Source organism: Eschrichtius robustus, chromosome 3 (assembly GCF_028021215.1).
Source record: "Eschrichtius robustus isolate mEscRob2 chromosome 3, mEscRob2.pri, whole genome shotgun sequence".
In the NCBI taxonomy this organism is placed as follows: domain Eukaryota; kingdom Metazoa; phylum Chordata; class Mammalia; order Artiodactyla; family Eschrichtiidae; genus Eschrichtius; species Eschrichtius robustus.
The window spans coordinates 174,277,221-174,304,190 of record NC_090826.1 but is presented as its reverse complement, the minus strand read 5'-3'; the positions used below and the strand labels follow the sequence as shown (position 1 = coordinate 174,304,190).

General features: G+C 37.3%; 1 protein-coding gene across 1 annotated transcript in view; it reads right to left on the bottom strand.

Moving 5' to 3' along the window:
• Nucleotides 1-26,970, bottom strand: part of USH2A (usherin) — a 795,295-nt gene that overhangs the window by 735,608 nt on the left and 32,717 nt on the right. The window lies entirely within an intron of this gene.

Genomic DNA, 26,970 nt, shown 5'->3' with positions numbered 1-26,970 from the left:
GGATTACACCATAAAAAGTTATGAAATTTTTGTCTGTGTTGATCCCTGAATAGTCAATTCAATCAAACCTTTATGCAGATTACTTCATTGAGAAATTTAATGCCTTGTAGTTGAAGGTCAGATGCTAACATCTTCATTTCAAAATACCAAATCATAGCATTCAAAATGAAATTCTATTAAAATACCCTTACAAAAATTGACAAAAATAACCATCCTCTGATATATTTAAATCATATGAGTGAACTCTTTTCAAACTGCTTCTCAAAAAAAAAGCACACACACACACCTAGAAATTAACATCATAATTTTCTTGGCAATATCAATTCTTCAAAAACTTATTCAATATGGCTTTTATCCTCTCTACCCAACCTGCTTTCATTTAAAACCTGCTTTCATGTTCTTTCCTAAACTCACTGACCCTGTGTTGCATTTTACTTAATTATAAAACGAAGCTTTAACATAAAGACCTAAAATCACACACTAGCTCCTCACGGACCTGGATATACACCGCCACCGTGGCTTTTTTTTTTGCATCCCATTTTTTACAGCCTGTTACTGTCATTTGGTGTTTGACTGTTATCATTATAAAAGATACAGGCTTTTCTACTTTGTTATTTGTAGCATTATCTCATGTTTTACAACATCTTTGCGCAACATGCAGGCACATGAAATATAACTCGTGAAAAGTTCTCGATGGTATTAATGCATAAAAAAGAATGTGGCTCCATCTCTACTGTCTTTACCCAGCCAAAAGCTGATGAACAGCCAATTTTCCTTTATCACATTAGCACAGCCATGAGGGAAACACATTTGTTCTAGTCAGCTACACTAAAGATACTATTACCAATCTAACATATACATGTTTTATATCAGCAGTATTCTCAGAGCATGAGAGAGCCAACAATATATTAACACTAGCATGACAGTTTATTTAGGAAAAGAAAATTGTCTCTGTAGAGGGACAGAAGTTAGAAATGTATGGCTAAAGCTCAGTGTCACTGGTCTAATAAAGGTAATAATTCTTTAGCTTTCTTTATAGCAGGTAACACTCCTGTGACAGTTCTGTCATATCATTCAAATAAAAATGTTGTCTTTTACAAGTTTAAGTGCACCTTTATTTTGAGTCAGATAGAAAGCATGCTTTTGATTTTCTGTATTCACTGTATTATATCGGTAGTCAAGAGTTCAGGACCTTTCTTTCTTTTTTCTTTTCTTTTTATCAACTCATCACATATTTGCTTAGTAGAAGGATTCAGTGTCACTGCAGTGAATTCCAGAAGAATGTTTTCACTTTGCTGGTACTTAAAACATGATTAATGATGATCCCAAGTCACTCTCGCCTGTTTTTGCCACCCCCCTGCAACCACGTTTTTATAAATAAGATTAAATCCTCTTTGGTGTTCTGTACCATGTTTTATATTCCAGGATCCTCTACACTACTTTGCAATTCATGTCTGGGGCCCCATCACACGGAAACTGTAACCATGATGGTGGCTCTTTGCAATAGCTCAACCTGATGAGCCCCTTGCCGGTTATTTAGGGGAATAGGAATATATACGACGGAATCTCTCACCTGTGAAAAGAAAGTCTTCTCCTACAGTGCACTTCCCACCTATCTTTTTCTCCACCTCTCTGAGGATTAGAGGGGTTTGTACATGTTTATCGTTGTGGCTTGAAGGAATGAATTGGCAAAACCAATAGCAGCTGTAGAAAAAGCCTTAAACGCCTTCATAAGATGTCCAAAAACATTTTGGAAAGAAGATACAGGGGAGCAAGTCATTCTCCAGCCTTCATTCTCCCAGGGTTTCAAATTTTATTCTAGCCATTGTTTGGGGGCGTCAAACTTGGTGTCCCTGGGATAGGCTGTACTCATTCCTCTGAGCACCAGAGTGTAGTAGACTTAAAAATGTAAAATTCCTGGGCTTCCCTGGTGGCGCAGTGGTTGAGAGTCTGCCTGCCAATGCAGGGGACACGGGTTCGAACCCTGGTCTGGGAAGATCCCACATGCCGCAGAGCAACTAGGCCCGTGAGCCACAACTACTCAGCCTGCGTGTCTGGAGCCTGTGCTCCGCAACAAGAAAGGCCGCGATAGTGAGAGGCCCGCGCACCGCGATGAAGAGTGGCCCCCGCTTGCCGCAACTGGAGAAAGCCCTCGCACAGAAGCGAAGACCCAACACAGCCAAAAATAAATTAATTAATTTTTAAAAAATCTGTTTGTACTTAAAAAATAAATTTAAAAAAGTAGAATTCCTAACCATTCTCATGCCTGATTAGAGAGGAGCATAGTTCAAAATTCCAGAAGGTCACACAATTGCTGAGAAGCTACCAAGGGAAAAAATACAACCAAGTTCACCTTGTAACTGTCAACAATCACCTGTTCCACTGAAACGCCAAACGTCTGTTGCTATGCTACTCCTGTAGGCCACCACCACCAGGAACAACAACAAAGAAAAAGGAAAGCAAAAAACTGCTGATTCAGGTTGGGAAACAAAATGGCAGAGTACCTATGCTGACTTCCTCATTGGAGAAATAGTTTTATAGTTCTCCTGTTGCCAATATCCTCCTAATTTAAATTTAATTCAATACGGCATTAACCCAGCACCCACAGTGGCCCTATGAGTTACACCAAGAAAATAAAATCACTGTCCTTTTCCTCAAGGAGCTTGTATGTATGAAACAACAGAGTAATTTTCGCATCCTAAATAGTGTCTGAGTCACTACAAATGATGACGGTTGTTTTTTACTTATGTACTGAATCTTCGTGCAGTTAATGCAGTGTTGTCTTTTTTTATGGAGTTGCTTTGAGAAGTTACACCTTAATCCATGAATGTGTGGTGTATAAACTACTTTTGGACCTTCTCTGTGGGACTTGTCTTCCTAGAACCAACTTATAAGCCTCCCAAGAAGATCAGTCTCATTAATGTGATGGGTCTCATTTTAAAACAAAATAATTTTAAGGCTTTTGAAGAACACCTTTTTCATAGATTTAACACAAAGTGATCTGGCAACAGATCGTGAATTCAAATTCACTCTCAGAAGATGATGATGGATGATACAAATACAAAAAACATTTGAATGCTAAGGATTTCAAACAAAAAAGAAAACCACTGTGATATGAATCTGAAGGGAAAACTTTATGGAGGAAAAAGTGTTTTGGACCTTCTGAAATAGAAATTGCCCTGAAATAGAATTTCTATTTCTAGGATAAAGAAGGATTTGCATAAAAGATTCAACTATTCCATCTATAATTTTTAAGCATAAGGAAGGCAATTTATTCTGAAAACTTCATAAGGTTATTTTAAAATATCACATGTATGTTTCATGCTACCTGAAAGCATGTGGAATGCCACTCTCAAACCAAAGGTCTTCTGAGGTTTTCCCTCACTCATTCCATCCACTTTTATTTCTAACCGGTCACCAGTAGCCAACCTCACCTAACTGGTGAGGTTTCTTCACTGTCTGATGATCCCACAATGTTTAATTCCATCTCCATGTTTTATTCAAGCTATTTCCATATGGGAATAACCTTGCTACTGCTTTTCATTTACCTAAATTTTTAATATTTTTCAAAACATATATCTCAAGTCCTGTATCCTACAACGATCCTTTGTTGACTACTTCAGCATTATAAAAGTGCTCTCATTTATTGAAAAACTAGCATGTCAAGCATTGTTCTAAATTATATATATATTCATTTTTTTATCCTTACAACAATCCAAGGCAGGTTTGGCATTATCTGCAAGTAATGAAATGGAATCACAGAGAATTTTTTTTTAAAAAAAGGTTACATTCTTCAAAGTCACATAGAAGAATAACTGGTTTAAGAGATTGAACCCAGCGAGCATTTAGATATAACCACCATCTAGTTTATCAGACCCACCCATTGAGTTTCTTGGCTTTAACTCAACACAGTGATGACTCAGGCTTTGTATCAACACCTCCCATAATAAGAAGAGTAACAGCTCCAATGAGCTATATCATCACTTGCCATTTGCCGGGCAGTGTGCTGAGTGCTTTACTTATAGTATCTCACTGGGTTCTCAGATTGCCCCTCTACCGTGTTATTATCCCCAAAATGAGGACACCTAGGTTTACCTACTCCAGCATTCTGCTTCTGAAGACTTTGGGAACCCTTTCATCTCTGAACAGCTTTCACTGTTATAAATGATTGAACTGAAAGATATCTCCTTATAACTTCAATTCGTAGGCCCCAGCTCTAATTATTGAGACCACGTGAAAAAAATCCAATCCCTTTTCCACAAGAGAGTCCACACATATCATTTTTCTCCTAAGTCTTCTTCAAGATAAATGTGTTTAGTTTCTGTGGTGTTCTAAATATGACATGCTTCTGGGTCTCTCTCTTCTTAAAATGTGGCTCCAGAAATACTACAATCTCTACGTGTGGTCTCTCGCCAAATTGAAATAAGATTATCACCTTAATATAATCCAAAACTGCATGCTAGATTTCATGACATCATACAACTAAAACTGATAAATTAAGTTGAGCTGACTAGTCACTAAGACATTAAGTCTTTTTTTTTTTTTTTTTTTTTTAACTTACATCACTGTTAAAGCATATCTACTCCATCCTATAAATAGGCAGTTAGTTTTTTGGACCAAAGGACAGGAATTTATATTTATCCACATTATATTTCATCTTGTTAGATTCAGCCCATTGCTCCAGGCTGTCAAAATCTTTTTGGATGCTATGTCTGTCATCCAATGTATTTAACATCCTCCAAGATTTGTGTCATTTGCAAATTTGATGAGCATTCCCTGCACGCTGGGCAGAAGCTCAATAAATACTAATTGATTGACTGACTAATAGATACTCCAAAAACAAAACCACCAACACAATCTTCACTATTCTGCAATTGTAAGCAATAAAGAAAAGGCACCATTTTCTAACGGATAAAATATATCATACAGGGATTCTTCACCTTTGTAAAGTGACCTTATTTACTAACATGGGCTTTTATAGAATCATATAATTATGAATAAATATGCCAGTCTATTAAATATTTTCTATGCTATGTTTATACAAACAACATGAAAAAAAGAGTTGAGGTAATTGTTCATGGAAGGTTGGTTTGGTAGAAATTAACCACATGAGTTGCCCACAAGTACTTGCAATGTGCATGCGTTCCCACTACTGGTCTGATTTACTGATAACATCTTATATCTTATTCTCTTTGTATGAAAGATGGCTACAGGGACATGACTTCAGACACAGCTATATTCCTCAAGATTTTCTTGCCTGTTTTTGTTTCTGTTTTTCACTTCCCACGAGCTCATACATGTCATTTCAACACTCCTCTCCCTGGCCCCTCCTCCCTTCCTCCCTGTCCCGTTCATCCCCCCACCCCCTCCCCACCAGACCCCTGTCCCCTACATACAGACTTTTGTTTTTTCCTCTCTGAGTAACTCAGACAAGCCCGGCCCTGGAAGTGATCTATGCCTAAGTGTACTACATTTTCACCCTAAGTATGATGCTTTGGATTTACTACTCACCTTTGATATCCATTAAAGTTCTCTCTCCATATACTGCAACCTCCTACGAACAAGCCTCTAACTTAATTAATCTCTAGAAATTTAACATAGGAATCTAAGTAGTTTTCTTTGTCCTATCTTGAGTAGATGTAAAACTCTCGTGGCCACTTCTTCCGAAACTATTAAATTACTCTCTTCACTTCAAAAAAAAGCTATTAATTTACACAGACACACACATACACACACACACACACACACACACACACACATATATATATAACATAGAAAAATCTGCCAATGGTTTGATTTACTATTGATTTCCTAGGGAATGGGAATACAGCCAGCCCATTTTCTGTAGATACTGTCTAGGAACATTTCATGCACAATTTCACATTTGGTATAGAGATGATCACAATTTTCTACACTCTTAATTATCTCAGTGTATCATTGGTTCCTTTTTCTATGTAATCCATATGGAACAGATGACTTTGAAAAGATTATTAGAATTAGTTGTGAAACACCTTAGTAACCTTTTCAGCATTTTATATCCCCAAATCTGGAAGTTGTTTATTTGTTATGCCTACAAATTCCCCTCCTTAAAAAGTCAACTTCTTATTTTGTCTTCCATGTTTAGGAAGAAAATTGTTCATCATACCCCTTCATTTAAAACCATAGTTTTTTTGAAAATGTTTCAGTTGTTTGAATATTCAATGAACACATTATAATATGCTAAGTGTTATGCTACATATAAAGCAAATATAAAACACAGACCTTTTCTTCAAGGAATTTGTATTCTGTAATGGAAACTGGCATATAATAATATTTTCAGTGCCAGGTGGGAAAATGTAATAAAATAAACATGAATAAAGGGCTTAGGGACAAAGATGAGAAAGAGAAAAATAATCTTAGAAGTCTTCTCCTCTAAATACTTCCCCATTTCTCTCCTTCCCACTGTAGTGGCATTCCTATGAGCTGCCTATACTTGCTTTGCCCAGTTTCTCTTTTCCTATTTCCTAGTCTCAATTAGTAGTTTCTGGTTTTTATTACTTAAAAAAAAAAACAAAAAAACCTCAATATTCCAGGAAAGTCACAGGAACAGTACAAGAAGTTTTTTCTGAAACATTTGAGATTAAGGTGCTGACTGATTTACCCATTATCCCCAAATACAGTAATGCATTTGGTACCAAAAAAAAAAAGATATTCTCGTAAATAATCATAATACAACCGTCAAAATCAGGAAATTGACATTGATACATCCTTATCGCCTTATCCTCAGACACCATTCAAGTTTTGCCAATAGTTCCCAAAATGTCCTTTGTAGATTACAAACCCAGTCCAGGGTCACATGTTGAATTTAGTTGTCACAACTCTCAGGTCTCCTTTGATCTAGAACAGTTCTTCAATCTTTCCTTGACTATCATGATCTTAACACTGTTGAAGACTACAGTCTAGCTACTTTGTAGACTGCCTCTCAACCTGAATTTGTCTGTTTCCTCCTGACTAGATCCAGGTGATTCAGAGATCATCTTATTACATCTTATGTGTTACATAATTTCTAGTTGTTCCATCATTGATGATGTTAACTTTAATCTTTTGGATTAAGATGGTATCTGCCAGGCTTCTTTATGTAAAAAAACAAAATTTCTCTTTGCAATTAATAAGCATTTTGTGAGCAGATACTTTGGGCAGATATCCTGTTCTTTATTAAGCTTTCATTGCCTGCATTTACTTAACTGTATCTGTATGGACTCATGAATCCTTATGTTATTCAGTGGAATATAATAAATGCACTCAATATGTATTTCAGTGCTCAAGTTGTTCCATGTTTAGACAATGAGTGCCCCATACTTCCCTGGCCTGGCCCTGAAATCAACCATTTCTCCAAGGAATTCTGGTTCCTTAAGTGACAAGTGGTATTTAAGAACAAAGATTCAGTGCTGTATACTCATCCTATTACTCCCACGCCCTCCCACTCCCTCTTAGTGGACAGAGGTAGAGAATATGAAGATAGAAAGATAGATTAGATGGATATAGACACCTACACATTGAGTTATATAGTATTTCTATGTCTATCTATGTATGTGTGTGTGTATATATATATATATATATATTTATGCACACACATACATACATGAAATGGGATTACACTGATAATTTCAATTCTGATCCAATACTCTAAGGTTCATTCTAATTTCTCTTTTCATACTTGTAACTCCCTTCTCTGAAAGGGAGAAACCTGGCTCCCATTATCTTCAATGAACATACTTATTTGATTAATTCTCTTATACATAACCAAAATCCAGTTGCCATGGACAGATACACAACCCCAAAGAGACCTCTTCATCACACTTAGGTCCTGACACCTGTGCCAGGCTACTCCCTCCATGAAAGCATTCCTCCAGCCACTCAAGCTCGAAACACGTCAACATTTTGATGCCAGCTGCATCACCACAACTCCCTTATCACGGTCACCAATGAGTTCCATGAAGCTAAAAGCAAACAGTAAATTCCTAGTTTCCAACTTACTTGAACCATCAGTGGCATTGACAGAGCTGATCATTCCCCCCTCCTTGAAATACCTCTGTCATTTGACTGCTTGTACATCAGACTCTCATAATATTCCCCTTACCCCTCAGGCTGCTTCTCTCAGTCTCTTTCAATGGATCCTCTTGGACCTGTAAATGTTGAAGTGCCCCAGGATTCAGTTTTTCGATCTCTTCTCCTTTCTGCTTATAAGTAAGTACTCCCTTGATAACATCACCTTGCCTCAATTCTTTAAATACCATCGTTAGGTTGATGACTCCCAAATGATTATCTCTAACTCAGACTTCTTCTAATCTAGACCCTATACTCATCTTTCTATTCAACCACTCTTCTTGGAAGAGTATTAGATCATTCAAGAACATTTATGCCCCAAACCTGATTCTTCCACAGCCTTCCCCACCTTGGAACATTGCAATTCCCTTCCTCCAGTTGCTCAGCCCAAAATCCTTAGAGTCCTCCCCCACTTCTCTCTTTCCTTCGTGCCTCTCACCCATTCCATCAGCAAATCCAGAGGCCCTCCTTTCAAAATATAACCAGAATCCACTCACTGCTCACCACCTCTCTTGCTACAACACTAGCCCAAGCCCCCTCTTCCCTAGATTTTTGCAATGGCCACCTAACTGGCCTCCCAGATTCAATCTGTGTTCCCCTTCAGTATATTCTCAAGACAGAAGCCCAAGGATTCTTGACAAAACAAAAGCAGATTATGTCACTCTTTTGCAAAAGACTGTAAATGGTTTTGTTTTTTGTTTTTTTTTCAATTGAAGTATGGTTGATTTACAATGTTGTGTTAGTTTCTGGTGTACAGCAAAGTGATTCAGTTAGACATATATATAATATATATATATATTCTTTTTCATATTTTTCCCATTATGGTTTATTACAGGATATTGAATATGGTTCCCTGTGCTACACATTAGGACCTTGCTCTTTATTTTATATATAGTAGTTTCTATCCACTAATCCCAAACTCCAAATTTATCCCTCTCTCACCCCCTTTCCCCTTTGGTAAACATAAATTTGTTTTCTTTGTCTATGAGTCTGTTTCTGTTTTGTAAATAAGTTCATTTGTATCATACTTCAGATTCCATGTATAAGTGATATCATATGGTATTTGTCTTTCTCTTTCTGACTTCCTTCACCTAGTATGGTAATCTCCAGGTCCATCCATGTTGCTGCAAATGGCATTATTTCATTCTTTTTTATGGCTGAGTAGTATTCCATTGTGTATATATGCCACATCGTCTTTATCCATTCATCTGTCAATGGACATTTAGGTTGCTTCCGTGTCTTGGCTATTGTAAATAGTGCTGCTATGAACACTGGGGTGCATGTGTCTTTTCAAAATTAGAGTTTTCTCGGGATATGTGCCCAAAAGTGGGATCACTGGATCATATGGCAACTCTGTTTTTAGTTTAAGTAACTTCCATACTGCTTTCCATAGTGGCTGCACCAATTTACATTCCCACCAACAGTGTAGGACAGTTCCCTTTTCTCCACACCCTCTCCAGCATTTATTATTTGTAAACTTTGATGGTGGCCATTCTGACCAGTGTGAAGTAGTACCACATTGTAGTTTTGATTTGCATTTCTCTAATAATTAGCAATGTTGAGCACCTTTTCATGTGCCTCTTGACCATCTGTATGTCTTCTTTAGAGAAATGTCTATTTAGGTCTTCTGTCCATTTTTCAACTGGGCTGTTTTTTTTGTTATTGAGTTGTATGAGCTGTTTATATATTTTGGAAATTAAGCCCTTGTCAGTTGCATTATTTGCAATTATTTTCTCCCAGTCTGTAAGTTGTATTTTCATTTTCTTTATGGTTTCCTTTGCTGTACAAAAGAATGTAAGTTTGATTAGGTCCCATATGTTTGTTTTTGCTTTTATTTCTATTGCCTTGGGAGACTGACCTAAGAAAACATATTGGTACGATTTACGTCAGAGAATGTTTTGCCTATGTTCTCTTCTAGGAGTTTTATGGTGTTGTGTCTTATATTTAAGTCTTTAAGCCATTTTGTGTTTATTTTTGTGTACGGTGTGAAGGTGTGGTCTAACATCACTGATTTACTGCATGTAAACCAATGGGTTTTTACACTGAGTAAAAGTTCTACAGATTTCTACCCAATCTGTCTCCTTGCTACCTCTGGCTTATCTTTTATTAGCATGCCCCTGTGCTCTCTGATCTAGCTACACTGTCCTCCACAAACATTCCAGGCACCTATTTTCCTCAAAGCCTTTGCATTTTCTATTCCTTCTCCTTGACGTTGCTTCTACAGACACCTGCTGGCTTATTCCCTCATCTCCTTCAGATGTTTCCTTAACTGTCATTTTAGCAAAACCCCTCCTAATACCCTATCTAAAATTGTAGCCCGATCCCTGCTAACCCCCTTCCCTATCAGACTATTCTCTTTACCCACATCAAACATATTGCATATTTTATTTATTTTTCTATTTTATTTAGTCTCCTTTTCTTGCCTAAAATCTGAACTCCATAAGAAGAGGTTTGGCTTTGTTTCCTTTACTGTTTTGTTCACTATTGTTCCCTCATCCCCCAGAACGGTCACTAGCAAATATTAGGAACTGATAAAATCTTCATTGAATGAATGAAGCTTCATCTAAACTAAGGATTGAAGGATTAATTAAACTAACTTGAAAGATTAATAGAAATTAGCAAAAGGCAGAAGTGGTAGAAGATAGGGAATAAGTGAGTTGCGGGAAGGAATACAGAAAACACAAGAAATAAGAAAATGGAAAGAGGCTTATAAGTTGTCCCAAGCCTTCCATGTATACTGATCAATCCTTTTTTTAAATTATTTTCTTTTCAATGTGTTGAATTTAAAGTCATCTTTCTCACTTTTCCCTCAAATCTTTTCCAGATTTTTAAACCTCTTTAAATTATAAAGTTGCATATAACTAGGTCAAATCACGCCTGAAAATGTTGGACGCTGGATTCCTGTTTATACTTTCAGGGAGTAAGACAAAGATGTGAACTCACTCCTGACCCAAAGTCCGAGGGTCATCAATCAAGCCCTCAAGATGTAGATGAATATATAGGAAATCATTTCTGTGTACAATCCAAAAACTCAACTCCATGCCAGTATTCAACTGATATCTTAAAGATCCTGAGAAGTAATTTGTAAGTTGAAATGGAGTCCTGCCATTTAAATAAAACAGAGGTAAAATGCCTGCTTCCGCTCTGCAGGAGTTACTCCTACTAAAATCATCAACAAAGGTGGAATAGTCCATTAAATAATTAATGGATTATTAATTTTACATTCTTAAAAGAAATGCATGCTTTTCTACAAGTACCTATCGTCCTGCCATTGTGTGTCCTTTTAATTTTTGTTGTTTTTGTTTTATTTTCCAGCTCTAGGAGTACTGAGCAAAATTTATTGAAAATGTGTCTCATAAACTAAATGAAGAAGAGCCATTTTAGGCCAAAGGAAAAATGTGACTCTCTTTAACCTCCTTTAGAGAACTATATCATGAAATCTGATGTGAATTGCTTTATCTTTGAAGACACTCTAGAATTGAGAATAAGGTCTTCACGGTGACCCTTGTTTAAAGGGGGTGCTCTCTGCCCTAAAGCTGGTGAGACAGTAATGGTCTAAGCAGTTTTTTCTTCAATCAGTAATGGAGAAGCACATACATTTAACTTGGTTTAGACAGAAAAATGACGGCAGCAAATAGGCATTCTTTTAAGGTAAGGATTATATCAGCCCTAAAAACAAAAGTAGCTATTTATGGGTCAAATGTAGAACATTCAGCAAAGTTTCCTTTCTTTTACCCTTTCACAACGAAAAAACACTAAGATTGTGTCATCAATTTGGGCAAAATAAATGAACGCTTTTATTATCATCTGAAGAACTTCATATTAGCAATTGGATTCCTAGATTCAAGTGGTGCTCTTGAAAAAAATATTCATTTTGTCTTTTTATAATTCACATTTATACAGTCTAATTCTTACATATTTCTTTCCAAACCATTTTCTCCCAGGTAAGCAGCAACTTTCAAAAAAGAAAAAAACCTCTAAATTTGGTGGTGTATTTGGAATAGTTCATCTCTTTCTGCAAAGCCTGGATTAACCTTCTCTAAAGGCTGACAGGTCCCAGAATCGTGAGACCCAGGATAAATATAACAGGTGGGAGAAATATTTGTGTTGATTTAACTTGTTAAAGAGAATAACAATGAGTTTACAACTGCTTCCAATATATTTTTAGAAAGAGCAAATCAGGAATGAAGGTGGCTATTAAAGGGTAAAACAATTGAAAGGTTAGAGGGAGAATTGCTAAGTTTACAATAGATAATATAAAAATCAGCATAATATCCATTGTCTCCCACACCATACTTACTGTTCAGGATACTTCACTAGTGTTTTGTTATCTCCTAATACTTGTATACAATGGACGTTTGTAAATTACTGTAACTTTCCATTAAGTATAATTAGATAGTAGTTTACCTCTACCTTCCACAAATTCACCTTTGAATTATAATATTTAAATACTCAATTTAGGTTGAGATTTTAGGACTTCTGAGACTTTTTTCTAATACAGGTCGTCAGGATGAAAGGATGTAGGGTTAGCTAAGTCCTTATTGCCACTCAGATCTCACTTATATATTGCCACCTCAGAGAGTCCTTTAATGCACAAGCCAACCTAAATAATCACTTAATAACTTTCTATCATGTTATCATATTTTAATTAAGTATAACTTTTCTCTCAATATATTTATGATTTAGTTTTTTTTTCCTTTCTGCATCCATCCCTCATCCATGCATACACACGCGCACGTGCACACACGTGCACTCACAAAATAACACCAGCTCTAATCAGGTCATTGCATTAGTCCCAGCACTAGCACAAAACCCTTCTAATTCAAAAGCATTTCTTTCCGCAACTTTAACATAACTGTTTCTACTCTCTGCGATTTTCCCCCATCCATTCTTTCTGTTTCCATCTCTGAAACTCCTCTTAGGGGGAGGCTGGATCTCCCTGTGGACATGTTTCTGATCACTCTAGATCAGATCCGAAAACTACAGGGCAAGAGCAGGTAAGCAGCACAACTCATTTTCTCGGTGCAAGGATCCCCTTTCACCCGGGTTGCATCAGCCTGCCTTCTTCTGGCCTAGAGCCCACACTCTACACTCCAAACTGAGGTCAACCGTCTCCACTGCCTGATGCCATTTGATGGGGAAAAGTGGGAGAAGCCAATCCAGACGGTCACTCCAGTGCTGTCCGCCAAGTCCTGTCCCCGGCAGTCGTCCCCACGCATCCTCCTGCCCACGGAGTCTGTCAGCTCCAGGCTTACGACACCCACGACTCAGTTCTCTCATCCGCCACGACTTTTCTCTCCCGTGTGTATTTTGGGCTGTGGTTTCTTCTGCCAACCTGATCTCATCTGCTTTCTACTTTCCTAGATTCCTACAACACGTGTCCTAATCATTGTGTTCTTTTCTCTACCTCCCAATAGTAGCATTGGTGATCAGCTGCTACAGTGTCTGAGCAGGTTAAAATGGTAAATTTCTTTCCCTAGCAAAAAAACAGCAAAGACCTAAAAAAATACTCGCTGGAAGAAAATAAACGTGGGGAACTGCCTAAGTACCTTATCCTTAATGCACTTGAGAGTGCATTACACTTCTCAAAATTTCACTTTACCATTAGGCTTTCACGCTCCTCGGAATCAGTGTCTAAGTCATTTATACCATTAGACCAGCTAGATGACAGCAAGTTGTCAACAGATTGCTCAAGGATTTCTCTGAGGAACTAGAGACTTACAAGGGGGAGAAAGTGTCACTCCATCTGGATCCAACCATTACACCAATTGACCTGAAAGCTAGAAAGGTTCTGTTTCTCTAAGGAAATAAACCAATTGAAAAGCTTGAGTATCCAATCAAACAAATTACATTTACCTCCCCAAGGGGCTACACCACTTGCGCTCCAACCAGAGTTTAGAAGGACTATCTATTTTAATGGACAAGCTCAGCACAGGCTACTGCAAAGGAGCAAAACACAAAATGAATAAAACTGAAATATAATGGCACTGAGGAGCTACATAGGTATAAAAGTTCAATCTTACTTGAAATAACGTTTTATATGAATTTGAATTCAAGCCCTGTCGTTTAAAACTACATATTTACGGAATTAAGAGGGGAATTCCAATTTTACTTCAGGTTGTCATTGATGATCCGCAAGAGGAAGTAGTCTGTTCATGAAATCTGCAGAAGACACTAAATTGATAGGTATTACGAAAGTCACTAAGAAACAACTTAGAAGAAAATGCAAGAGGTTAGATATTGGGCAGGAATGGAGTAGGAAATTCATTCTATTTAAAGGGAAGGTCACTCAGAACACACAGTTTAAATAACATCTCTTTCCAAGTAGCTGAAAATGTTTATGATTGTCATTCTCACTACCTCATATTTACTAGGGAGCAACGCTGTTTCTGATACCAGACAGAATACAGAGACAGAACCGTGAAAAATCAAAAAGATCAAAAATGCCAAATGCAAAAGATAAAAGCGTTCTAGGGAATGCGAGAGAAAGCCAATGTTTGTGTATTTATTTTCCTTGATGTGAAAAGTGAAGAAAATGTGTATTATTTTAAAGGAAATTCCAGTTATCTTCTGGGCTGTAACAGAATTCAGAAAAGGCTGAGTGTGAGTACATCTGTGAAGAGCAAAGGATATTGTAGAATTCAGCGTGAGACAAAACGTGAGGGGAAAAAAAGAGAATCACTAGTTTAAGTCATAGTATGATTTTTTTTTAACTTATTGGAGCAAAGAGAGCGGTGAGCTATACAATCACCATCAATGGGAGAGACTACAAAGTGATCAACAATCATGGGAGAGAGAATTTTGTTCAGGATAAAGAAAGACAGGATTTATGTAGAATTTAGCAAAGTTGTAAGTGTTCACTCATCATTTTAAAAATATATTGAAAAATATATATATATTGAGCTTTTCAGTCTATCACATATCACTTTTTTCTCAATATCATCATTCTTTACCAAACTCACTCAATTCCATTTGTTTACATATTTATTTACATTAAACATCCACCATGCAACAGGCATGTTGCTATGTTCTTGACACACATAAATGAAGAAAGTATTTGCCTTCAATACATTCAAAATCTACTTAATGCAAAAGCTACCTATAAATGTCTAATGAAATCTACCTATATAAAAAATGTTGTATGACCAATAGGAAAAAAATGCTATAGGAGCACAGAGGAGAAAAGGGGAAAGGGATTTAGCGTGCTTTTTACAAAGGAATTTGCATTTGTGCTGGTCATTAAAATATGTGTACAAAAGAACTAGGGATTAAGAGGGAAAGGAAGAAAGGTACAAGGCAGAAGGAACCATGAACAAGGCAAGCAGGAAGAACTTGAATGAAGATCATTAAGCATAGCTTTCAGAGACTCAGAAAACATTGCAGTTAAAGTTCAAGATACTTAAGAGGGACAATGAGGCTACGATGGACAGTCTAGCACATTGTAAAGGGTCTTGAAAGAGTTGCTAAGAGGAGAATTCATTCTCTAAAGTGTACGTAAGGGTGAGCATAGAGTTTATTTAAACAAAGGAGGCATGTAATCACATTTGTATTTTAGAAAGAAAACAGTTTTCACTCTGGAGGTTGTTTTGGAGACAGAAGTAACTGAAAACACTAGGGGTAAGGGGTGGAGAGTACGGGGTGGAGAGTACGGGGTGGGGAGTAGAAAAGGAATTGCAATACACAACCCAAATGTTCGGGAAAGCTCCTCTTTCTAACTCCTACTTGCAAACCAAGTTGTGAAGAACTTTGTTCAAAACTTTAGGGTCATCTTTACTGCTCCTCTAAACTTCCCAATTACTAATGAAATGTTCAGTTTCCTATTTATTTGCCTCATAAACCTGCTTTTGCCTTTAGTTTTCTCCTGCTGCATATTCAATCCATCAGTACCTCTCATCTGTGTTATCATAGGAGCTTCCAAACTGACTGTCCTATTTTCCAAATCTCTTTATTACAACACTGGATGATGCCATCATTCGTTCACTCACTCCATTCATTCATTCATAAAAATATTTATTGAGAATCGACCACAGTCAGACATGATGCCAGGCCCTGAAGGGAACATCAGTAAATATGGTACAATCTTTGACCTAAAGTTCCTTGGTCTAGTTGGGGATACAAATGTAGAGCATTGAGTTAATTGTGATGATTTCACAGAAGGATTAAGCACATCTCATTCAGGGTTTGAGATGAGAAAATGTTTCCTGAAGAATCTGATGCCAAATGAGTTACAGGAGAAGTAGGGTTAAGCTGAATAAATAGTAGTGGGGGAGAGGAGTCCTGGCAAAGTCAGGAACGTGTGCGGTTATACAAATGCAAGAAAGACTGATGCACGGCAAGACCCGAGAGTTCAGCATCACTGGAATGAAAGGTACACAGGGAGGATTTACAGGACATAAGGCTGTGCAGCTGTAAGAGCTAAAAGCCATTGAGCATCTTTGCTCCACACTCAGGCATCTTAAAACTTAAAAGAAGAACACTTGAATTTCGAAAGATCACTGACAGCACTGTGACAATATAACTCTAGGAATTAGAGATTTCATAATCACGAGTATAGAAATAGTGCTAGAGCGAATCATGGTTGTGAATGAGGACTCCAAGAGGGAGTGTGTGAGATGAGAAGTGAATACAGTCAAGCAAGTGGCCATGAAAATACAAAAATAAAGAGCCTGAGTGGAAGAAGAAGAGGTCTTATAAAAGAGGCTTGAGGTGATCGGAATACGCTGATGAACGAATGGACATTAGAGTATATACACCTTCTTATTTAACTTGGATATAAAAGGAAGAAACTAAAAACATTAGTTTTGAAAAAAACTATTTGAAAAAATAAATAATTAGGATATAAACACAAAGACATACCAGAAACCAGCACTTAGTGATTAGAAAGGTGTTCTGAACATTCAGCTAAGAAAAGCTTACTGCATTCCCAGAAAAACAAATAAAGATTCATTAACACCATGGTATATGCTACTTGTCCTGGGACTTTAAGGATAAAGAAGGAAACCTATAAAAAATCCCCGCCCCCAACACAGGCAGGACACACGCAGTGAAAAATAATTCTCAAGGTTGTCTCAGATTTCTCTTCAGAAACACGACACATTGTATTAAAGGCTCAGAAATGAAAGAGACGATAAAGAGAAGTTCATCCTCATCCAAGTCATTGTTCATGAATACAGGCCTTAAAAAGATATGCCCAACTCTACAAGGATTCAGAAGGTACATCACCAGCCATGTTTCCTTTGGAAAACAAATACTTTCACCAAAGAGAAGGCTCAATTCAAATTAAGAAATTAGATAAGTAAGTTACAAAAGGACGGTCAGTGAGTATTGAATCCATTTAAACATATTATTTTTAAATAACAGTTGTGAAATGTTATGATAATGCTTGAAATAAAAGTAACAACATTTCAATATAATGATTTTGCTATAATATATTGGGATAAGAATCCTTATTTATACTAACAAAAACTAGACTGTGGGAAGAGAAAAAAAGAATCGTGAAAGCAAAGGTATGATAGCTGCCTTACTTTCCTATGGGAGTTGATATATAGTTTGATGTCTGGAAATCATGACTTGAGAAATACAGGCTTAAATTATTTTTACATGTGGATTTTTATGTAAAAAAAATAATAAAATAAATAAAATAATCACTAGCATAAATGAAACCAAATTTAATTCCTCCCAAATTACCAGAGGGAAACAATTACTAATACATTAAGATCTCTTAGTAATCAATAAAAAAGCAAACCCCTTAATTTAAAAAAAATAAAACAAGAAAGCAATGTACAGGTATTACTCAGAAGAAAAAAATATATATTCGGCTGGTCAATAAGCCCTACTGAAGGTAAGACGTGCACAAGTTAGGGTAAGAAATGCAAAATGAAACAAGAATGCACGAATATTATTTTGCCCATCAGACTGGGGAAAGTGAAATAGATAATTCCCTGTATTGGCAAGAATTTAAAGGACAGGGACTCTGATTTACTTTTCATAGGAGTCTGCATTAGTCAAACACTTTCTGAAGGCAATTTGTCAATATGTACCAAAAGTAAAATTATGTACACCCTTTGAATCAAAACCTGCACCTCTATAATTGACCCTAAGGCTGCACTGAGAAAGCACCTCTGGCTGGAAATCATTAAATCAGTCCACACACCTGTTTGGTTTTTCTTATTTTTTTTTTTTTTTTTCCAGTATTAGCCAGCAGTCTATACATAGGCAGTAACAAGGCAGTCTGATGAATAATTTGAGAATTGGGTGTTTGGAGGAAAGAGAAGGACAAGGGGACATGAAATAAAAGAAATGGTTAAGAGACTAGTGAAACCATGTTCTTCGTGGCCTCTGCTAGAAGTGGAGGAAGTGAATCCAGAAGAGACTCAATAGATTCAAAGACAAATACAAGGGTCCAGAGGCTTAACTCAGGTCTGTAGCCAAAAGTTACGATTCACAATAGAAATGACATCAGAAAGAGGGCTGTTAGTGTGACTAAGTGAGTGGGATGGTAAAGAGGGGAGAAAATGAGGTTACATGGTCATTGACCAAAAGACGACGCTGATGTTGAGAAACCCTAAGAGTTGGGGTGAGATTTTATTGTGTTCATGGGGAGGTTGCCCCAGATTCCAGCTGTGGCAAAAAAATGAGGCAGGTGTTGAAGAAAGTTATATGCTTAGTTAACATGAGCTTAAAAGTACTCTTTCTTTCCAATGCAAGGTTGAAAAAAAAATAATAATGTCAATCTTTAGATCTCCACCTGCCCCCAGCACTGAGATGGATGAAAAGTGGGGGAATGAGTGCCCTCCACTTAAAAAGCACAGGAGAGGGGTGCCTCCAGGGAGATAATCAATGTTTGTAAGGTCAGGGTTTTGAAGAACTGTTGACCAAGAGGCTGAAAGTGTAGGTGAAGTAGCGTGTACAATGAAAATGTTGCCCAAATGTTGAAGACGAAAGTAAAGAAAGGAAGGACAGAGAAATGACGGCATGAGAACATAGGAGAGGACACATAATTGAAGGGCATGAATTGTAACAAAAGATGACAGGGATCTTGGACCCTGCAAGATTAACTGCTCCACATTCCACTGGACTTCTGGGGTGAAGATGGCTCTGTGCTGGCAGGTTGGGGGAGAGATGGAGCGGGAGTTCGGGGTTAGCAGATGCAAACTGGTATATATAGAACGGATAAACAACAAGGTCCTACTGTATAGCACAGAGATCTGTATTCAATATCCTATGATAAACCATAATGGAAAGAATATAAAAAAAGAATGTGTATATATATGTATAACTGAATCACTTTGCTTTACAGCAGAAATTAACACAACACTGTAAATCAACTACACTTCAATACATAAAATAAAGGACTGTTTTAACCCGATTCCTTCTTTGTTCAAAACTGCCATTTGTTTCCGTTTGATTATTGGACGGTATTCCCAACTTCTCTCAAGTTTCCATCATCTGATATTCAACATCCTTCAGGCTTTCATCTTACTATGTTCTTACACAAAATCTACTCAAGGCAAACTTGACCAGTCACTCTAAGCGTTACATGAATACTCCAACCTTTGTGCCTTTCCACGTCCCTGTACAAAACCCAGAATTCTCCCCCCATTTCTGCCTCTTGAGAACTTTTTGATCCTCAAGGCCCTAGTTAAATTCATTAGGATTCATGAAGCTTCAGAAGATACTGCAACTTCAACAACTATAACCACTCGTATTCATCACTCTATCAGAGTTACAGTCACCAGTGCTTACGTCTTCTCTCTTCTACTAAGTTCTTTTACCAAGACTGTTTTTAGCTGATTTTTGTCACTTTCAAAACCTCTACACAGTGTCTTTTACATAGTGTTTAGTTTGAAAAATAAAGGAAAACACACAGCAGTCACAAACAGAATAGCAGTCATCAAAAAGAATAACAACTCCTGACTTTGTTCATGCTTTAGCTTTGTGTGCAGAGCTTAAATACCAATACACCACCCGCACCCCTGACATTTAGCTTCTCAGACTCTGAGAATTTTATCATAGGACAACTTGAAAATCCTGACAGGTTGTAAAGGGGTTTTGAAGTAAGGCAGGAGGAACTCCTTTTAAAAACGTAATTTAATTACTTTGCATAAAGGAGAAAACAATCCAAGGTATGGAGGACCCAGAGTGTGGATAAACTTCATACTTCTATGAATGTAAATAGGATGTAATTTGGAAAAGACAAAAAAAAAAAAATCTGAATATGAAAAACACTTATAAAACTAATATCAACTTGATAAAGACACTATTTACAAGGAAAACGGTTAAAGACACTACTCAGAATACATAAACTTGGTTTTCCTAAGCCGTAGAGTAGTAAACTCCAATGACAATAACATTCTGGCAGTCAAAACAAACTATGGAATCTATTGTTAAAAATTTAGTTTCCATTTTCCATTTTCGCAATTGAGTTTGGTCTATCTGACCTGATGAAAACAGTCTTCAATAGAGACCAAATTTTTCTGCATGGATTATTCTAAGACCAATATTCTGGCATTCAGACAGTTTTCTTCAGATGCTGAACATTTTATAATTATTAGACAAGAAGAATCTGGGTATAAAAATGGTTTTAATACAGTGCATACTCTCCAGGTGGGCCAAAGTACTTTACAAATTAATGAGGTAGCTATTGGCCATGTGGTGACTTCAATAAACAAACACAGAATCCATTAAGTACCCAATAGTTCCCTTTACAGATCCTCAAACGTAAAAATCTATTTTAAAGCAACACTTCCAAAATGTGTCACAGGGTCTTTAATGCCCTGTGCCACCAGAGACAGAAATAAAGGACCTTATTTTAACTTTTAACCTGCGAGGACATCTTTACCAGCCCTTCCTCTTTCTCCCCTCCCCCCAACTCTGACACTGTCTGAATTCCGTATGATGCAAAATTCTGGTGTGGGAATTCGACTCAAATATCTCGTTGAATAGCATCAGGCTCTCCTGACCCTCTAACCTTCTCTTTTGTCCGAATCTCCTGAGAACCAGGCATGTGTCACACTGTAGCTAGCTTCCCCTGGAATAGCGTTATCGGAAAGGGGGAAAAAATCCTTGCCCAGGACTGACTACATTCTGCCGAGATCCAGTTACATGGCCGTTTAAAGTTAAAATCAACAAATGTCTATCAATTTACCTCAGTGAGTTTAATTATAACTGTTATTTTCTCGGGGAAAAAAATCTACCTTTCATGTAAGGCAAGGGGGTCCAAAGGTGACGATTCCAGTTTGAGAAGTCAGTGAAAACAAATGTCTGGCAAGAAATGATGCTTTTTCCATAAATGAGATTGTTTTAATGTTCTCCTTTCTTCAGAGCTCACTTTAAAGTGACCCTTAAGGATCTCCTCCTTAAGGATTTCACCTTTCGCTGGAAATCCACTAACTTTGTGTGTTTGGGTTATGCTGCCTTTTGGCTGTTGCTGCCGGTAACCAACTAACTGTTGTTTTGCAGTTTGGGGGAAAAGAAGTCTTTTCCACTCTTTGTATTTTAATATTTTGACTTAAAATGGAACTTGCAAATGCAAAGGAATTCCAGGTGATTTAAGACACAGAAGCTGAATTTCTATGATGGGCATAGTGAACAGAAAAACAGCTCACTTTGCACATAAAAGCAGCTTTTTACAAATGTCATGAGGCATTTGCACAGGGTCTTGTTCTCAGTCAGACCAAAATGCTAATGCCATGTTAACAGAGGGAGGAATCAAAGAATGACATTAGAGGACAAGCCAGACCACGATTTATCTGCATAACGCTCTGCAGTCCGATGGCAACTTCTAAGCTGGGGACACCACTGGCTGAGGTTCCTGCCAAGGAAACTCCTGCTGCTTTTCTGTGAGGAAATTCCTGTCTTTTGTAACTTATCATGCAGGTCTTTCCTTGCCTCCCCCTACATATTCTTCAAACAATCAAAGGGATATTGAAACTCCTGTATCTAAAGGCAAATCAGTTTTAATCTTATATGACAAATTTTCACAAAGCTATATGTAACTGTAGGACAAGGATAAGGATTTAAAAAGCAATGATGGAGCAGAATAAAACAATTAAAAGGAACTATGGGCCAGGCTTCCCTGGTGGCAGAGAGGTTAAGAATCCGCCTGCCAATGCAGGGGACACAGGTTCGAGCCCTGGTCCGGGAAGATCCCACGTGGCACGGAGCAACTAAGCCCGTGCGCCACAACTACTGAGCCTGCACTCTAGAGCCTGCGAGCCACAACTACTGAGCCCACGCGCTGCAATTACTGAAGCCCTAGCGCCTAGAGCCCGTGCTCCGCAGCAAGAGAAGCCACCGCAATGAGAAGCCCGTGCACCGCCAATGAAGAGTAGCCCCCGCCCGCCACAACTAGAGAAAGCCCGCGCACAGCAAAGAAGACCCAACCCAGCCATAAATAAATAAATAAATAAATAAATTTATTTTAAAAAAAGAATAGTATTGGGACCCGAAAAAAGGATGAACACCATCTAAATTATAAATAAATGGACACTACTATTTATTTATCTCCTTGTGCTTGGAAACTCAGCTGTTATTTACAACATAGAGAAATGACAAATCGCTTCTTAAAGGAAGTAAGGAATCAGTCCTTTTATGATAAAAGCTTTGGTGGGGGTTGGCCCAACTTACTTCTACCAATTCACCCACTTACATAGCATTTCTTCCAGGGATAAATTTACTAAGTAGGATTTTTCTAATGACAATAAAACAATTTTAAATCTTAACTCATATTTAAGCAGGAGAAATTCTTAATCTGACATTAACTTCTTAACCTGCTTTCTTTTCTCCATTTATATACTCTCCATTCATTTCTAAAAGAGATTTATATGCTGAGAAGATTTACAGCGAATGGAACAGAAAGCAAATGCACACCTTAAATAATTGGGCTATTTTCTTCAATACAAATACTTGTCACATCCCTAATGAGGAAAGTATGGTATTTCTAAATACATTAAAATCTTGCCTCAAACACATTTTTATTTACAGAGAACTTTTTTTTTCTATATATCTTCCCTTCAGAACCACTGGAAATGATTTAGTTTTTATTTTAAAATATAGCCAAACATTTCCACCAACACTCAGGCATCAGGTGGACAAAATAATAGTGACTTACATTTACATCTTGCTTCTCAGCTGTCAGTACATTTACTAGCTGTCAGTAAAAGAGGAAAATTTAAAAATTGACTGTCAGTTTTTAGAAAAAGAAAGTATACCAGCAAATGTGGAGAAAATAATTTCAAAAAATATTTCACCCGTTTTCAGCATGAGTTTTTCTCCTATGTGAAACGTATAACTGCATAATTTGAATGGTTTGATGTCTTAAAATCGCAGATTCTAGAGAAAATGGAACTGCATGGATAAAACATGTTTGCTTTGAAATCCCTATTTCCAAACTAGCTTGGGGCTGATGTAAACACGACTGCCATTCACCTAGTCAAATAAAGGGACTCTGGAGCTTTGCAGTGTTATTTGTATAGAACAGGAGACTTAGGCTCAGATTATTAGATCTATATGTCCCTTAAATTTCCCAACCAGAATCTTAATGAATTTAACATAACTGAAAAGTTGAGCATATAATACCATAATGAAGAATGCATTCACACCTTAACTGCACCTCTTCCTGAACATAAAACCCCAAGTCTTAATTATTTTCCCAATCTCAATATTCAGAAATGGCAACAGAGCTTTTCTTTTATAATACATTGGGTTATATGTATTTTATAGTTCAATGCAAGTATTTTAGAATATGTGATTTACATTACATTCACTTTAAAGGGCTAAATGGTCTTGAAATGGATCATTCTATACCTAAGCTTTTAAGAGAACTCATGGATCTAAATAACTAACAGAAGATAAAGGAATAATGATATGACAAATTAATGGGTGCCTATGTTACTGGTATTCATAAGCACACAAAACTTTGAAGATTTTAAGTTTATTAGAGATGTAAGAATTCTCCCATCTCTTGGGCATTTTCCTGGTATAGTGGTGCAATTGCTCATCAAGGAGACTCCTTACATTTAATCATCACTCATCTGACTTAATGAAATTAAACCTGGATGAAGGCACGTTATTTTTATTCAAATAATGAACCTGAATCGTTACAGCATTCTGTCCAGAGATAACCAATGGACAGACGAGAACATCAACTGTGAATATATTTAAATATAGATTTACACATGCAGTATTAGGGAAGGTAAAAACAGGTTATGAAATAAACATTAGGCATCAACTCTAAGCTCACTGTCAAGAGTACGCCCAAGCTTCTAACCACAGAGTTCAGCTGAAGGTAACTATCTGTCAAATGTAATCTGTGCAAGTGAATATGCTTAAGCTGGTGTTATGAATCAACCAAAATTGCTTTGGTCTTATTGACATTCAATTTTGAGAAGCTGCAGCTCATCCCATCCAATAGACAGTCTGACAACACCAAGAGTGCTTCCAGTGACAGAAAGCTTTAAATATAGATGCAACTATCATCAAAATACACATGGAACTAAACTTTATGATCCTTCAGAGAATCTTTTGAAATTGGTCAGGAAGTCATCAGCTGGTCATAGATGCCCCCAAGAGCTCATCTCACTGCTCTAACGTCTGCCACCTGGCTCAGTTAACAAACCATTATTAATCTTGAAAAAAAATAACGAATATAGATTTGATTGACAGGTAAAGTCCTCCTGGATTAGTAGGAGAGTTCCTGTTGCATTGTGCTTAACCCCACTTTGTCACTTCGCAGGTCTGCCTTTTATCTTTTCTACCATTCGAGACTTGTCCCCAATATATCTTAATAAATAATAACCAGGCATGCAGGAAGAAATCCAGAGGGTCAATTTTAGACAATGCCTTGCAGATATTTTTTTGACATGTATTGAGTTTGCATAAGCACTGCATTATACCAACAAGAGAACTAAGGTGAGTGAGGTTAAATGACTCGCTTGGAGTTGTTTCCCCTTGGGCACTGTGACCTCTCAAGCAGATTCTGCCGGGGCCCATATGCTTTTGTTCCAGGTCTTAATCCTGTATTGAACAAACTTTCCATTTCTTTCCTGTCTGGGCATATTTTCTTTCTTTTTTTTTTTTTTTTAATAAATTTATTTATTTATTTATATTTCATTTTTGGCCCCGTTGGGTCTTCGTTGCTGCGTGCGGGCTTTCTCTAGTTGCGGCGAGCAGGGGTTACTCTTCGTTGTGGTGCATGGGCTTCTCATTGCGGTGACTTCTCTTGTTGTGGAGCATGGGATTTAGGCGCGCAGGCTTCAGTAGTTGCGGTGCATGGGCTCAGTAGTTGTGGCGCACGGGCTTAGCTGCTCCGCAGCATGTGGGATCTTCCCGGACCAGGGCTCAAACCCATGTCCGCTGCATTGGCAAGAGGATTTTTAACCACTGCACTACCAGCAAAGTCCATATTTTCAACCAAGAAAAATACATTGAGCTCCAAACAAGTTGTGATGTTCTGCTCACCTCTGTTCAATACCCTCAATTGCTCTGTAGCTCATTGGTCTCATCTGTACCTTCTTCACAGGGTAGCTCATAAAATGACACATAAAACCCTTGACTCCGTAAGAAACCAATCAACATAGGTGGGTAGGTTGATGTTTTACTTTCTAAAGTACTAAGTAAACACTTTCCTGTCCCTCTAAGAGAAATTGCACTGCTAAGAACAAATCTTTACAGGACATAAGGACAAGTACATGACTTGCAACATTATTTAAAAAAAAAAAAAAAAAATCTAGAGTGTAGTAGATTCCTGAACTCTCACGCTAGTCCTGTTTTTAGTAACAGCGCTTGCCTTCTTTCAGGGAATCTCTATTATTGATACTTCCCTCAAGACCTACCTCAAACTATGAAGCTACGTGGAAATAAACTGTGATGCAATGTTAACTTAAAAAAAAAGGGAGGAGGAGTAGACAACATTATATATGCACAAAGGGTGTGCTGTGGTTAGATCTAAAATATGTACGTGAGACTAGAGAGAATTACATTAATATTATAACAAAATTACTGGAGGGGTTGGTTGGGTTCGTATTTTTTCTTATTTATTTTCTAAGTATTCTAAAATATTGATTCTATCACAGACATAGAGAACAGACTGGTGGTTGCCAAGGGGGAGGTGGGGTGGGGAAGGGATGGAGTGGAAGTTTGCAGTTAGCAGATGTAAACTAGCATATACAGGATGGATGAACAACAAGGTCCTACTGTATAGCACAGGGAACTATATTCAATATCCTGTGATAAACCATATTGGAAAAGAATATGAAAAAGAATGTGATATATATATATATATATGTACATGTATAACTGAGTCACTTTGCTGTACAGCAGTAATTAACACATTATAAATCAACCATACTTCAATCAAAATAAAAATTTAAAAATGCTGATTCTATAACTTAGGTGATTTTTTTTGAATCTCATTTTTATCCAAAAATTATTTTCCAACAATCTCTACCCAACCTGCACACATTGCTTCTTTTCTCCTCTGTACAGCTTCTTAGGGACAGAGGCCACAAATTCACCATCTTTGCTCACCTTAAGACCTTTCATGAAGTGGTGTGTGCGTACCAGATGTCAAGGGTGTTACATTCGTAAAAGTAAAGTGTTCTAGGCAAGAGGATTTGACTTGTTTACTAGGGCCATGGCCACAGAGGTTCTTTTCAAGTACTGCATGTGAAAGGGGAAGACACATTTGCCAATGCTGACTTTTACACGTGCTCTTTTCTCAAGTACACTGTGGCCTTGCTCCAGTCAGCTGCTTTTGTGTCACCAAAGACTACTGGACAAAAAAGTTCCTCCTGAATATGGGTAAAAGACAAGTTTTCTTGAAGATCTTATTTATATAGTTCTTACAATTTTCTTATTTTCCAGCAAATATATAAATTGAAAATT